This window comes from Chaetura pelagica, unplaced genomic scaffold, assembly GCF_000747805.2.
Source record: "Chaetura pelagica isolate M959 unplaced genomic scaffold, ChaPel_1.0 scaffold308, whole genome shotgun sequence".
In the NCBI taxonomy this organism is placed as follows: domain Eukaryota; kingdom Metazoa; phylum Chordata; class Aves; order Apodiformes; family Apodidae; genus Chaetura; species Chaetura pelagica.
In genome coordinates, this window is record NW_009954442.1 from 2844071 (window position 1) to 2858124 (window position 14054).

Genomic DNA, 14054 nt, shown 5'->3' on the forward strand with positions numbered 1-14054 from the left:
ATTCCTGGCCTGCATGGATTTGATGATTGCAGAGATTTTACTAGCAAAAATAGAGGAAAGTGTAACATAGATAATCCAGGTCAGGCAGCACAGATCAATACAATACCAAAGCAACTTCCCATGGTCAGTGTAGTTCAGAGAGATACACAGTCGCTAGAAGGCAATCACACCCTTATTAAAGCTAGTGCAGAATTCTCCCAGAAGGCTCCACATCATCCTCTATAGTTTATTTTAGTCAAAAGCAGTCATTCTCACAAATCTTACATAACTATTAAGCTTAAAACTGAAAGGAAATGGTTAATATTAAAGGGTACAGAAGACTAGATCTTCAAAGGCCAAATGAAGAGTGCCATATCAATCATTCCTAAATGATCAAGTACTCGATGATTATCATTTCCATCTTTTTCCCTCTATTTCTCTCTCTCTTTTTTTTTTTTTTTTTTTTTTTTTTTTCCAGCCAGGAACTAGAGGAATCATACTAATGATACATGTAGCATATCTTCTGACACTTCTTGAAATCTGCTTATATATATAAATATTCAACAGAAACATAACTGGATAATTATAAACCAGCATTGTCTATTATAATTACAAAATTAATATATTTCTTGCCTATAATTATTAATACATTTCCTGTAATTTCATTACATTTCTTTCAGTTTTCATTTAACAAATGGAAGGAATTAGCCTTGCAGGCTGACATTAACCCAATTAGAAGATTATTAAGGAATCTTTCACTTGATATGTATTGTAATCCTGTGTGTAATGAACATGACAGATTCTTTCTGGTATGTCCTTATACCTTTCCATTACTGTCACAACACAGTTGCCCAGTACACATCCTCCTTCCCTTTTGCATTTAACTGCTCCTGGTAGCACACTGCATTAACCAAAGGAGGGGGTCTGAGGATTTCCCTTTCCTCTGTCACAGAATGGAAACCATGTGTTGTCCTAATGATATTTTGCATAATAGGCTGTGGCTATGTTGTATCTCATGGTTCTTTCCTCTTTTCCTGCCGTTTCCAAGTCTTTGCTTGTTTTCCCCTCAACCCATGCTAGGAACTTTTTCATGTTAGCAGAGGCTTTGGGCCTGCATTCTCAACACTTGATGCCTGAACTTCTGGTTTTGAAAAGACTTGATTTTTTATTCTGCCAGAGGCTCTTCAGTTATGTCTATTATACATAGTCTCCCAATCTACTTCTTATTTCTTACACTGATTACCATACCCATATCTTCTGTCATCTGATAGCCAGCTCTTTGGTTAGAGGTCTTTGAAGGGTGCCTTAAATACCTTTAAAGTAATTTCTGAAATTTAGACTGTATCGAAATTTGAACAGAAAACCAGACACAACATATTGAAAGATATGAATTCCAAGTATCATACCTATCATTAAAAATCAATGTCTGATAACAGAGACAAAGAATACAAGAAACACTTAGGGGAAAATTTTGCCATGAATATGGAACAAACCAAAAGATGCAGGGAGCATGTAAAAAACTCTTTCATGTTTCATTGAGCATTGATACACAATTGTTCTTTCCATAAATACATAAACTCCTAATGATGTGGTTTGTGATGTTTTACAAGCTTGTGCATGTGTAACTCCTTTAGTCACAGAAACTATATTGCTTATAGAAAGTGGTCTAGCAAAAGGCAAGCAGGTGTGCTGAATTCAATAGTATGTGTTTTAACATTTCTTAACATAACTAAATAGTTTAGTCCATCCCAGAAGTAAGGTAGTGCCAGAGATAATTGTGTTGCTGAAACAAGAATAGGCTTCTGCTTACAAATAGCAATTATTTGGGATCAGTGAGAAGAGTACTAATAAATACCACCTTGAAATCTATACTGACTTCACATAGTTTTTACTACACATATGCAAAAGATGTTCTTTACATTATATTTCCCGTTTAAAATATCAGTGAGGATAGATGGTGGATGAACCCAAATACATACTCATATTCCTTGCTGTAACAGGACGCTTCATGTTTCAACATGCCTGCCCTAGTTTCCTTGTATGATTTAACTGCTTTTTTCTCTAAGTTTTACTGGTCCAGGCCTAAAGTGAAAGATTCCTATGAGAAAGGAAAAGTCCTAGCAAACTCTGGGCTGGTAACAACCTTGAAAGGTATAAAGAGAGGCCAAGTTGATGTTTATAACACTAGCTGCTCTCCGGTGTTGAAGAACATGGAGTCCAACCCAGCCACAACTAGGGGAAATGAAGTAGGAATGAACAACTAAAACAAGAGTTTGCTTGGTGCGAACAGGGCCTTCATGTTTTTTTCTACTGTTTTCCTTTTATTCTCCAATGAGAGCTGTTGGAGGTACAGCTAATGGTTAAATGATAGCAGTCAATCCACTTTATTCTGTAAAAGCCCACTCCCATCTTTGCTAAAGGGGACATCCCATACACTTTCCCAGAATGTTGCTGGAGCTTCGCTCCTCCAGCAGGGGTGCATGCTAGAGAGACTAATTCTTGAGAATTAAAATCCACCCAAACATCCAACTGCAGCCACGTAATGATGAGAGATACTAACTCTTTAATTGTCTTTATTAGCAAACTTATTGCTAAGTAATTTTTATCATTAAGCTTAAAAATTACAGATTCCTTTAAAATTGATAATTAATGTTCTAGGCCTAGTATAAAACTTGATAATAAAAAAGTTGCTAGCATTTAAATGGTTAACCTTTATTGTTTTATCTAACTATAAGTAGTAAAATTCACTGTTGACATACCCTTTGCATTCAAACTTCAGCTTCTGTTCTGATCTCCCAGTTTCTCTATGCTTTGACTGTACTTGTGCCTTCCACTTTAAAGAGTTAAGACTCTAGTGTTATATGCAATAAACCTGGATCTGTGCATTCATGTCTTGTCTGCCACCCCATCCCATCTGTGACACTTGCAATGCTGCTGAAATAGCAAATGAAAGCTGTGCTAAATAGCATTTTTTGGGGTCTTAGAGATCATACTATGACCTGAAAGGGCTTTCTTTAGCCAGAAGTGTCAAATGAACAACACAAAGGATCAATGGTGGCTTTTATCTAAACAGAGTCCTGTGGAGTGCCTGGAAGCTGCAAACTGTCTTCTTACTAAAAGAGTATAGAATAGACTGTGTAGAAATTTTATTTGCTTAGTATCTTTTTCAGATGTATTTGTACTGCATGGAATAAGTTTTGCCTTTCTTTTCTGCTTTGCCTTTCTTTCTGTTCTTAACAGGGAAGACAGTGGTAAAGGAAGAAGAAGACAGTGTCCTTTACAGGGTTTAGACCTTTACATGGGTCATGGTGAGGCCAGAACACGGGAGAAGGAGGGACTGAGGAGCAGCAACTGTAATAAAAATCTCTTTACCAGAAAAAAAAAAAAGAAAAAAAAAAAAAAGTTTTTTTGTCATTTTGGTAACAGCTACTTGACCAAGTATCAGTAGTTGGGCATTGTTGTAGACAGTCCGTGCATAGTAGAATATAAGTCTTTCCTCCAAAAGCTCAGTTTTACCTGAGAAAAACATATGGGAAAACATGTGGAAACTACAAAACAACCAATTTTCATCTCATGGTTTGCTCTGCCTGGTAATCACCAGTAAATATATTTTAGTAGCAAGTAGTCTGAAAGAGGATGTTACCTGCCTTAGCTATTTCTGCCATTTATTAAATGAACAGATATTTCAGTGTGTGTTAAGAGGATTTTTGATGCTCTTCTGGTGCGTTCAGGTAAGGACAGGGGAAGATAAAGAGGTTTCTGAGATAATAGCTTCCTCTTGTTCAATAACTTATCTGTCACTTTTCTGAAGAATCCTGGAGAAGGAGAAAGTCTGTTCTACTCCCAAGGCATTTGGGTGAAAATTCAGCAGAAGAGAAAGCCCCTTTCATTACAGAAACTCCCACTTACAAAGTTTTTGTTGTTCAAAAAAAAATGCTCTTTCACTCATATCTTTCTCGCTTTACTACTACAAGAATTGTCTGTCCCACCCCTCCTAGCAGCATAGTCAAAGAATAATTGGAAGCTGGATACTTGTCTTTTAAAGGTCTTTCAGATAGACAGGTGGAAAGCAGCCCATCACTGGCAGGTATTCTAGATCTGCAAAAGGCACAGTGTTTGAATCAAAGATAATCCTTTCCAGTTACACTAGAATAATTATCTGGAAATAATAACAGTAAAAGACGGCATAGTCCTGTCTAGAAAATAATCATTATTCATCACAAGAGAAAAATGTTTATGACAAGGGTGGGTAGGCATTGTTTAAATAGAAGAAACCAGCTATTTTCAAAGTGAAATGTAAAAAATCTTAATTGGAACCAAGGGAAAATTTGATGTCTTTGGTCTCTATGTGAAGGATATGTATGGCAGCAGTACTGTAAGTAAAATTCTGTACCTCCGATAGGGAGGGAAGACTACTAAAGAGAAAAGTGTGCAACCCTCTAAATAGTGAAGCCTGGCAAGGATAGATGGCACATTTAACATGTAGACATTATAAAATGTTGAGAGAGCTTTTTAACTAATTTTATATTGTTTTTCCAGTACAGAATTGATTCAGTCATCCTTAGACTCCTGCATGATTTACATCCACAGGGAGATGAGACATCCTTAATGCCTATTTATCTTATGTAACTGGAAAGGCTTTAAACTGCAAAGTCATCTGAAGTTGATTGCTAGGAGAATTAAAAAAAAAAAAAAAAGTTTAGGACTGGAGAAATGCTAAGAATTCCTTTCAATGCCATACTTCTGAACTTTGTTTTGTCACTATTTACATATGCCAGACCTCAACCTTACTGGTTTTTTTTTTAACACTTATTTACTACTCCAAACCATATATTCTTAAAAGTTAAGTTTTAAAAGAAACATATGTAATTTAAACATCTTTGATAATATTATCTACTTCGATAAAAAATTACATAATGATTCTGCCAGACACTTTTTCCCAGCATCAGTCATTATTAGAAAAGAACTCTAACATTAATGCAACACAAATTATTTCCTTAGCTACACATTCTTTTCCTTCAGGCACCTACATCCAATTTATTTCTGTTATTGTCTTATGTTCTTTAAGAGGCAACACAGACCTTTACAAGTCTTGGCTTTTACTTAATTATTAACTAGTTCTTTTTCCTTTATTTTCTTTCCTTTTTCCCATTTCCAATCTTTTCTTAGAGCAAAATAAATATTCTTCAGATCAATGTTTTAAGTAGTCAGAATTCAGCAGCACAGGTGCATAAGGAAGAATGAAACCTACTAAAAAGAATTAATTTTGTTGTCTTCCCACTGTTTAAGTTGTAATATTACCTACAAATTTATCAACAATTGGTTTATATTATTTTTCCTTCTTAGAAACCAGTCAATAGATGAAACTCAACTTCTTGTCTCTTGAAACACTTTCACAGCTAATTACCATCAGGACAATGGTGCAGGATCTGTTTTTTCATCTGTGTGTAAAATAACATGGGTTTTATGGATTTACTGTTATTCTACACAGTCTATAAAATCTACAGTTGCTGTAATCTAATTCTGCTTGTGCCTGTAATCCATGCAGACAACATGTGGATGCCGAAATCTAGCATTTTCCTTAAAAAAGCTACATTCAAAGGTAGACTGCTAGCTTCAAAACATTATATCCTTCTATATCATTCATGTTCTTTATATGTATAACATTTTCTAAGGAATAAAACTGATTATACTTACATATTATATTATCTTGTCATTATTTAAACTACATGGTTTTACATTTCCTCTAGTCTGAACTGTAAAATTATAACAAAAGAATCACTTTTACTTTTGTCCAAATTTTGTTACTTTTTTCTTCCAACCTAGCTGAATATACATCAGTGCTGCAAAATCTGAGATGCAAAACCCGCTGGTAATAATTTTTAGATGATTGTATTTGGTGGTTTTCTAATTCATTTGAAAATAACTACAAAAAATTAGTTAAAATGCAATATCATATTTTATTTTAATAATCAAAGCCATTTTATGTACACGTTTTTAGTTGTATTTATAATGCATTTAGGGTAGGTAAATTACCAATGTTGAATGTATGGAAACAAACCCTTCAGATCCAACATCCAAGTTATCGCTCTGTATGCAAAGGTAATAAAAGTACATATGAACAGCCTCATGTATTGAATGTGTTTATAAGATAGAAAGACTTAATTGTATGTCACTGTTTTAAGAAGAGCTAAGTAAAAAATGACACTTCCTAGAAATGTCACTTACATATCGCTGTACTGCTAGCAGATAACAGAAGCAAACATGAAAAAGATTTTGAGGTTTCAAAGTACTTTTTGATACACTTTTGATACACACAGCAGTGTGCGTGCAGTTAAAATTCACTGCTTTCCAATAAAATTTAAAATGGCCCGTATGGTCATTTCAACTAATTTATCATGACTAATTCTGAAGAATCTGCATTATGTTACATTCTAAATGGATGAATTAGATAATTTAGTAAGGGTTCAATATTGTTCTTTAACTTACAAATGTGTTATCACTGTTTAAGGAATTGCATATCTCTGTGCCACAGTAAGTGGTAATGTGTACTGATAGCCATTTGAAAAGCTAAGAAAATCCTGTTGTCTTAAATTTCAGCAATGCTTTACCTTGCGTTTACAACACACTGAATACATATTCCAGTAAATGCTGCTAGGGGTCAATTACTGAGGCTCAGCTGATCTACAATAACTCAGTCACTCTTGAGACCCCAATTAAGTGACTTGGAAATAACCAGCAATTATACATACACCACAATTTCTATCTTTAGTCACATCCGAATAGTGAAATCCTGCTTTTTATCTGTGGATTGCTTCTAAACTGCTACTGGTGGTCCAACATTTTTCTCTGTGTATGTGGGTTGAGGAATTTTAGAAATAACTCCTAATGTACCAGACACTTGTACTGAAGTGGAATCAACTCCACTCTCAAATCCCTTTCACATATCCCTTACCTCCATCTACCTTGGATCTAGTCTGTCAAGAAGTCTTATACTTACTAACTACTACTGTCAGCAGTCTGGTTGTTAAAGCTTTTCTATTTTCCACTTTCTAATTTTCAATTAGATTGGCCCACATTCTCTCTCAGCTTGCTTTCTGCTTTCTCCTCCATCTGCCTGAAACCTCTGCTGTTCTGAGGATTTAGAAAACACCTTGAAAAGCTCAAACATGCTGAATACAGATCTAGAAATAGGCTGCTTTAAATTATCTTATTTCCAAGAAGTAGACTCATTTCAACCTTAACGCATGGGCTGCCATCTGGAAGGTAACCCATCTCCTAGATTAATCCAAGCTTTATATAAACCACTGTTAGATCCAGTGGAGCTTCCTCCCTTGTGGTGGTTCAGAACCGCCTCTGCGCACAGCCTCAGTGGTGAAATATCCACCCAGCAGGGTGACTACCAAATGCCCATGTGGATCTTCATAACCATTAGGCTAATTCTGAAAGAAGCATACTGAATTTAGGACACAAAATCTCATTAAGTTTCATGCCTTGGGATATTATGACAGCTCAGAGGAGCTGGTCCACACCAACGCTTCTTAACAGATTGCCACAACGCAAAAGAGAAGATAGGGGCATGGATACAGCAGAGTAGTAGATAAACTAGTGACACCATCTTGTCATAATAAGGATAACACTTCTAATTGACAACCAAAGTTCAAAGAGTTGTGCTCAAGTTCTGAGAGATACTGACTTCTCCAGGAACAGTCTTCTGTTTTGATCTACTTCAGATTGGAACTCTGCTTCTAATTACAAAAAAAAACTTAAGCAAAATGGAGTCGAGAAAAAGGATGTGTGCAGATACTTACTGAACACAGTGAGTTTTGCTAGTTTGGCATGTTAGATGCGAGACACAGCAGCTTACTATTTTTACAGAAAACTCTGGTTTCTGGTGTAAAGAAAAAAGGGAAGAGTTTTAAAAGTAAAGTGATTTGCTTTTAAAGTTACTCATTTTGAACATTTTCTGTGATGAATGCCTATAGCATAACGTTAGACAAAATTAAAAATATTTCACAATCTTTAGATGAGTCACAGGATAACTTTTCAGTGTGTTGTACAGATAAAGAAGAGACAAAAACTTTATTTCTGCAGGTTGTATTAAAGTCAGTGTATTTTTTCCATGACAAAGTAATATTTCAAAGGTAGGAACAATCTTGAGAAAATTTTTTTTGTGCTCCTAAGAGAGGTAATTAAAAATAATCCAAAATATAAATCTTCTGACGTGATAATATTAAAAGACTGAAAAATTACCAACTAAATTGTCCTCCGCTAAAATAAAAATTGTCTTTCAAGTTTGACTAGCTAAGTAAATCACCCCTTAAAAATGTTTATTTTGTTCTCAGTACCACTGATACTTTGTATACTTTTGCTGAAAAAGAACCATCAACTAATGTGCTTTTTACTTATACAAATGAGTACAATCAAGATGAAGCAAAGACAGCTGATTTTAAAAAAATAAATATATGGACTCCCTAAGTGTTTACATAACTAATATTATTTTTTCTCTTATCAAAGTAAAATGTATTCCTTGCTTTCTAGTTTCTGTATCCGGATACCAGATACCCAAATAAGTAACAGTGTGATTCATGTATAGTTTTAAAGAGCATCAATATAAGGATGGAATTACCTCTTGTGTTTGGTCATGGTAAATTATTAACACATGACAGTTTATGTATCTACATCTCAATTAATTTAACAGTCAGAAATACAAACACATTAGAAAACCTGAGCTATAATTCTCTACAATATAGCATACTTGCAACATTTCTGGATATAAAATCCATTATGTCAAATGGTTCAATGCAAAATGCTTCTGAAAGCTCTCTTTTAAATATTTTTTAAAGCCTAGCATTCACCTGCTGTGTATAGGTAGCATGAAGGAAGTTATTCGCACACTCCAACTTCAGGTATTTTATCCCAGATGTCTAAACAAAGAGTCTAACATCCTAGAGGAGTGAGTTGTCATTGTACCAAAGTCCAGACAAAAGCCACTTTGATGTGGACATACAGGTAACTGCAGAGCAGTTCCACTCAGATGTGATAAGATTTATGTGACAAAGGTGCTTCATGATCTATATTGACCCTATAGAGAACATACTGTGGCCAAGTATTGGCTTAGGGTGATGTTGCATAACCAGTTTGAGCCAAAACACCTTGAATCTTCTTCCCCCTTTTCTTCCTGGATATGTACTACCATTGCCACATTGGCATAAGGAATTCCCAAAATAAAACAACTCTGAAAAACGATTTAAGTATTCATAAAACCAAAGCAGCAGGCAGGGAATTGTATCTGATTCTAATGCTCTTAGAAAAGTCTTTTGAATACAGTGAGCTATTCTTTGCCTGTACCCTCCAATAAATACTATAATAGGTTTTGGGTTTTTTTAGTCCACACTTTAAATTTTTACCTAAATTAGGTCCAACTGTTATTGTTGGTAAAAAAAAATAACATTTGTGTCCATTATAGTAAGTAAAGTATTCTGAACAACACCCTGGACAAAATAAAGAACATTTATTCCCTAATAGTAATTCAAAATAATTTCAGTCTTGGATGTTGTCCTTGTAAATGTAGCTTTTGTTTGTTTGGGTTTTTTTATAAAGAAGGATTATCTCACCAATTTGAGTACTCATGTGATGGGAGGCATTCACATCTATAAACTTTTTAAAATGCCTGACATTTCCAAAGCACCGGGAAACTAAAAGTGGCACCTTGGATACTATATCTCTGATAAAATACCTGCTTCAACATTGATTACCTCTTGACAAAGGAAATAATAATAATAATCAACTGTACAATATTGGCTGCATTATTTGTAGGTCATCTTTCTTCATATGAGAATTGAATCTCCACATTAAGATTGAAAGTATCTTGTAAAAAGAAATCCTCTTAAATGGGATGAATGCTTTGATTAGAAGAAATTAGTGAGACATTAAAAACCACACACAACAAACCCACAAAAACTCTCTACTAGTAGTTAAACTATAATAAACCCATAGGTATCTTTATATCAACCTCTAAAAGTATTATAAAATAAGCACCAAGAAGCTATTCCTCCAACGATTGTTAATAAGCAGTAATGTGCCATGAAAAATCTAACCCTGAATAAATTAACTAAAAATGAAGTAATTTTATTACTTCAAATTAGTTTCCTAGAAAGTTGTGAAAGAAACAAAACATACAACCCAAACAGCCTCACATCTCAACCTGTTACATTAGTGTAGAGAGGAAATTTTGTAATGTTTGTTATAATTTTTTCTTAGGAACCCTAATGTGGGTTACTTGAATTATGTGTTTCATTTGTTTGTGTAGTGAATATGAATAGTCATGCAATATATTTTATTGCTTGGTAAGTATGAAATTTTTCTAATAGTTCCTTTCCTACAAATATTTTATAAAGTGTTTAGGTGCTGGTCCAAACTTGTGTTTTAGGTCCATTCGTATAATGCTGAAAACCCTTTATTCCTTTATTCTTTTCTCTAAAATGAGACCTAGCTAAAAAATAAATTGACAATTACTTAATTTTTCTTGGTGAATTTTGGCATTTCAAGTTATAGCACCATGCAGAACCAGGAAGGACACTGAAAAATGGAGAGGACACAGTCTAACCAACTTGATGGTGTTTAAATAATTATTGAGGTTATTTTTAGTTTTTTAGTTTCATACCCATTATTGCCTGTTGTGAAGACACATCTTTCTTCTTTAGTAAGATGAATATGGAACAACTGAATACTAAAATCAGATTTTCTTAAGTCAGTCTGAAAGTATTCTTCCTGTTTCCTCGAGGAAGACAGATATTTGCCAGTACAGGTGGAAGAAACAGTATTACTTGAAATAGAGGTGAAACTGAAAAGACTCAAAATTTACTAATAAAGAAAACCAGAATATAATTTTTATATGAATGTACATATCACATATATATGTGTGTACCATCAGTATATAACATATACATGAATTAGAAATACAGTTACTGAAGTTTTAGGATTTTTCACATGTAAGAAACAATATTAAATAATTCCTTTCTGAGCTGGTCTGTATGGAAAGGTTTGTATTATTACTGTTACTAGGGGTTTTTATGTTAGTCATGATCTGTTTGTTTGATTTTGTTATTGTGTTGAAGGTAAGAGAAATAATACTGTGGAATGCAACTCCGTGGGTCATTATGTTGTTCTTAACTGTGCCTTTACTCCCCCTTGCCTCCCATTCATCTGCCTGCTTGTCTCTTCTCCCCAGTGTATGCTGTTGTCAGCCCATACAGCAGCTTAGAGCTGCATGGGCAACACACCTCAACTCTTTACAGCACCGAGGTTCTTGCAGGCTGTATAGTTTTGAAGACAGTATTTGACATAGTAGTTTACGTGGAGTCATTGTATCCAGAGAACCCTTTTAAAAGGAGAAAAGTTTAAAAAGAAAACAGTATTTTTAGCCTTGCAAAAGGATTAATGTATTGATTACAAAATTTAAAGTGAGGTTGCAAACAAACAAACAAAAAAATATTAAATGCAGAACAGGATGAACAAGGAGCTAATCCTTCTTTCCTCATTTAAGATATCTCTGTTTCATGCTTTTGCTTTGTCTTTTGCTAAAATCTTTTGAAAAATTAATTTTTATTTCCATTTCTATTCTATGCTTCTATCGTATGCTTTTCTGGTTACTATTCATTATGATAAAAAGATATTTCAAATGAGGTCTCAAGATTCCTGTGACTCTCTAAGGTTGCTCGTTGCAGCACAGCCATGCTTAACTGTCTCCCAAACATCAGATGAAGAGTGGGACACTTTTGCATAACCAGCTGTGGATAACTTTAGCATGATGAGAGCCTGTAGGTTAATAGGATTGAGAAGTGGAGATTCTCCAGCTCTGGTTTCTTTCTTTTATCTCAGCAAGTCCAACTACAATAGTTAGCTTAGGCAACAACACTCTATCAGTCACCTCCCAGAGGAACTCCTTCCTTAATGTGCAGTCACCTTTTGGTCTGCCGCTGTTTTACGAAAGCCATGCAACAATAATATAACAGGTCTATGGTCCCATGACAATAATTTTAGTTGCTGGTGTATAAAAGAGAACAACGTATCTCAGCAATAAATAGCAGATATCTCTGTCTCTCAGCCGCGCTGGAACCAAATGAGTGACACATGCCTGGAGTCTTCCAGCATTGATGTAGACACTGCATGGATTTACCTTGTTTAATAACTGAACTCTAGGAGCTCCTTCAGCAGCAAATACACTGGAGTCACTTCCCACAGCATAGGAAGATTGTGAGCTGAACCATCATTGTTGATGTTTCAGCACACCATCTGCACCTGCAGAAGCATATACATCCCTGTAAATTACGTATGCACCCCCTAGGGCATTCCCTGACACACCTTGTTTCATTTCCAACTGAAGGTGGATGACTGCAAGGTGAGGAACACAGAAACTTAGAGGAATAACAGAGGCTGCCCCAGCTCCCCATCACAATGACTGCTTACCTGCTAATGAAATCCTGGACTACCTCAAGAACCTAATTCCTTGCTCTCCCTTTTCTATGTTATCCATTCCTTTTGCCCCACTTCCCCCAATGCATTTATTTTCCAAATAAGAGACAAACACACCATTTAAAGCACATTCTGGAGGACTAATATGTTTTCTGGCAGTGTATAGACCAGTCTGCAACATGTGGTCACCTCAAGCCTCAGGTGGCTAGCAGGCTGCTAGTTTAGGTAACAAAGGTTTTGCTAAGTGAATCTCAACATTATTAAAATATTTTGCATTTTTTTGCAGGGTATGAAGTGACTCCCTTAAATAAATAATAGCTTTCCTCAGTGGAAGTGAAACATAGACCCTTCAAATGTTATCTAGCAGGACCGAGATACTAATCTAAGTGTAAAATAGCATAATTTTCATGTCAGGGAACTATCACTTTTCTGCACTTGCTCCAGTTCTCATATATTTTTCCATAGGCTTTTAAACAACAAATTAATATATTCTCACAGCCTCTTCATATAAGGCTAAGTATTAGAGCTTCACTTTCATCTACTGTCAGACTTTCCCATTTGTGTCTGAAAGTGACACTTTCAAACGAACTCTTTCATATTCATCAATAGGTATTTAGTTTTCTGAAAAGTGCCTTTTCCAAACCCAGGACTTTTCAAATTATTTAATCTGTTTCTTAGAACTATGAGAAATTGAAGGTATAAGTAATTTTAAAAATCACATGTAAAAAGCTTCTAGCTTGACATTAAATAATTACACTTCCTGGAATAGCCTTACCCATACAGTGCGTTTAGCAAGATGTCAAAGTCAAAAAGGGTTGTGATGTTTGTTTTTTTCATAAAAAATATCTCAGTAAGCAACATTAGCAAGGAAAAAAATATGTTGAGTCATTTTGCTTTCTGTTCCCTAGGCTTTTGTTCAAATGAAAAGGTAAAATCATCTAGGATTGTCACATAGCAAAAATTTTCTGAGTTGGTATATCAGAAACAGTATCTTCAGAACAACAGAAATTATTTCTAGAAGGCAATTAATTACATCTCCTTTTTTCTATATAATAGCTTCGGAAAAAGTATATCAGCATCTCAAAACATTACATGAATAGCATGAATCATTTTCATGATTCATAATTTGTGGATATCTAAACAAAGGTGGATTATTCTGTGGCCACTATTAGACATAGCCTTGCAAGCACCATCAAATGTTCTGCCAATGACTGCCAGAATTAATTTGCAAGCATTCTGCTTTTTCTAGTGTTGTGCTGCAGAACGTACTGAGTTTGCTTAGGTTGCTGTTGTTTTTTCCTGTGAGATTTAGACAACTACCAGATTTTATTCCATTTGTTTCTGTAGCTAACATGCCAGAAGACCTATCAATAGGTTACAGTTCTGACATAAAAGCATCATTCCAGTGTAACCTACTGAGGCTTGGCTTCTTACAAGCTGCCCTCTGTGTCAATCCACAAAGGAGATGGATTGTTATGTCTTTCAAACTGTAGTAGCTCATGTACTTAGCATTGGAGCCTTAATTACCTGTATGGCAGTAGCAGATCAAAGTGACAATACCCACCACCCACTAGGCCAGAAAAAGTGAAACAAAATGG

General features: G+C 35.0%; 1 protein-coding gene across 1 annotated transcript in view; it reads right to left on the reverse strand.

Moving 5' to 3' along the window:
• Nucleotides 1-14054, reverse strand: part of IL1RAPL1 (interleukin 1 receptor accessory protein-like 1) — a 586373-nt gene that overhangs the window by 131724 nt on the left and 440595 nt on the right. The gene's annotated exons all lie outside the window — the stretch shown is intronic.